This window comes from Stegodyphus dumicola, chromosome 1, assembly GCF_044657685.1.
Source record: "Stegodyphus dumicola isolate Sdum_Otavi_A_Nest chromosome 1, ASM4465768v1".
In the NCBI taxonomy this organism is placed as follows: Eukaryota; Metazoa; Arthropoda; class Arachnida; order Araneae; family Eresidae; genus Stegodyphus; species Stegodyphus dumicola.
In genome coordinates this window covers 97,225,368-97,227,944 of record NC_140768.1, presented here as the reverse complement: position 1 = coordinate 97,227,944, position 2,577 = coordinate 97,225,368, and the positions used below count along the sequence as shown (strand labels likewise).

At 34.1% G+C, this 2,577-nt stretch overlaps 1 non-coding gene across 1 annotated transcript; it reads left to right on the top strand.

Annotated features, from left to right (window-relative positions):
* Positions 1 to 557: 557 nt before the first annotated feature.
* TRNAI-UAU (transfer RNA isoleucine (anticodon UAU)) lies at positions 558 to 629 on the top strand. The gene has a single exon. It is a non-coding gene; the product is annotated as a tRNA-Ile (tRNA).
* Positions 630 to 2,577: the final 1,948 nt, after the last annotated feature.

Genomic DNA, 2,577 nt, shown 5'->3' with positions numbered 1-2,577 from the left:
GAAGTTGGGCATTGGGGCACAGTCAGTTCATTCGCATTTTGGAACAAAACAAGAAAACGAACTCGGCTTGAGGGTGTTGCCAAAAATTGTACAGTTAGATGCCAAAACCTCTTTCTTCCAGTTATGCCTTGCTTATTAATAGCTTGTTTACATCTGAAGAATGAAGTGTACTGTCACTATTTTCATTATGCATGTATTTTCACATTTTTGGTTTCTCCTTCATTACAAGGTATTCGTTGTTTTGTATTTTATTTGTTCCACGGTTTTGTGTCATTTGCGGTTAACAATTGATCAAATTCATGTTTTGCTCCGTTTGTTTTGCAAATAGCATTTCCCTGATTGTAATGGAAAGTTTGTTAGGGGTTTAGAAGGCCATGTTAAAATAGTAGCTGATTTTGGAAGGATGTGTTTTTGACAATCCAAGTTCCAAGTTTGTTGATAATGCGTCTAGATTTGCTCTCGTTCCCTTCTTGGCAGGAATGATATGTTAATATTCCTTGTCTTAAGGGATTTCGTTGTGCTTTTCTTATAAGGTATTTCTCCCACTTCCCTAGCGTGCCATCGTGGTGTAACGGTAGCACGCTGGGCCTATATTCCAGAGGTCCGTGGTTCGATTCCCGGCGAAGGCGGTTGCTATTTTTCATCTCTCTTGCTTAAAAAAAAAAAAAAAAAAAAAAAAAAAAAAAAAAAAAATTTTGATGACTCTACATTCTTAGGGCTGGTATTTATAGTAAATATCTCGCTTAGCCAGATGAAATTTAATTGAAATTCTGCTTATGGAGAAATAACATTACTATTAAATCCATATTAACTATTCCTTATTAAATCCTTACTATTAATCCTTACTATTAAATCCCTATTTTTCTCCATTTCTTCATTCTTTGCAAGAAAATTTATATTTTATAAATAAATGAACGCTATATATTAATTCAAAAAGAGTAAGGTAAGAAATCTTTGTCTAGGACAGGAGTGTCGGACCCGTGCCTCGCGGGCCACATACGGCCCCAAAGCAGGTATCAGTGCGGCCCCAGAAGAGAGCGCAAAGAAAAAGGAATCTCAGGACTCCATCTCGATGATATAATTTACTCTTATGATCGCGTTTCGAGGCTGGTTTTCAACATTCACGGACGAATTAAGAGCGCTTCAGGTTGGAGCAAAATATAAACTGCGCTTTGAGTGGAGTGATGGTTCTAGATCATGTTTTGACAGGTGCGCAAAGTGATCTTCATTTTGATATATTGTTTGTTGTCTATACATATCTATGTTGCTGTTATAATAAAGAAATAATTCCCTGTTGTTCTCATTATATTAAAAAATATTATGTGGACACCACATGACTTCCTCGAACGGCCTATTAAATTCCTCGAGTAACTGTATTAACCAATCCCTCAACGTAAGTTAAAAATGACATCGAAAATCACATAAAATTAAAATTGAATGAAATAAATAATTTAAATTAAATATCCCGGCCAGTTTTTGTCGTTCGGAAGTCAAATTTCTTGTATTTTTATTTTTTCAAAACCAGTATAAAACTTTATAAACCAGGAAACCTCATTTAAGGTAAGATTTCATTATTTGTATAAAGTTATTTTACTTTAATTTGAAGTTGCCAAAACATAAAGATTTCCGTCATATAAAACACTTTTGGAAGTATATGACTACGGCATATATATATATATGTACTTTTGGTATTGCCGATTGCAATAAAAAAGTGAGATTCGCAACTATATATTATAGCAGTCTCATACACAAAGTTTCAACAAGCTACGGTTAATCGGTTTTCAGTTATGCGAGATACATACATATGTACGTACGAATATACGTACAGACGTCACGAAAAAATACATTATGAATCCCTTTTCCAATCCGTTTTGGAATGAAGAGTCCTTCAGTCAGTCCGTATATAAGATCTCAAGCAAAGAAATCGACCAAAAGGATTCGGGAACGGTCAGATTGGATATTTTCCTTGAAATATGACACCCAAATTTTTTCGAGATTACAGTACTTCCTGCAAGGACGTAAAAAATCATAATTTAATCTAAAGTTTAAATTACTTAAATATGTTTTTACGCATTTGGGTATCATCTCTGTGAATCATCTTCAGCTCATGTTTCTCCTTTTGTAACAACTGTTATCGCTTGGAGATTCAAGGAAAATTCAAATATTTCTTTTCATCTGTCTTTTTACTTCCTTGTAGGAAGTAAAGGAATATTTTAATGGTGAAAATTTTCGGGTATCATATTTCAACGAAAATATCCATTTTGATAGCTTTTGAATCCATTCGAACGATTTTTTTGCGGATATATGTATGGGCAAAATAAAGGACCCTTTTTTTCTAAACGGATTTTAATAGAGAATTAAAATGGATTTAGTAGATTTCCCTCCCTCGTGTATAAACGTTATGCAATAAGTATCTCGCATAACTCAGCGAGTACTCGTAGGATGTTGAAATTTTGTATATGAAATTGCTATAACATGTAGTTGTGCATTTCCCTTTTTCGTTGCAATCGGTCGCACTAGACGTATACATATATTCCGCCCACTGAGTAAGTTTTAAGTTCATGTTCTCAGTTATTT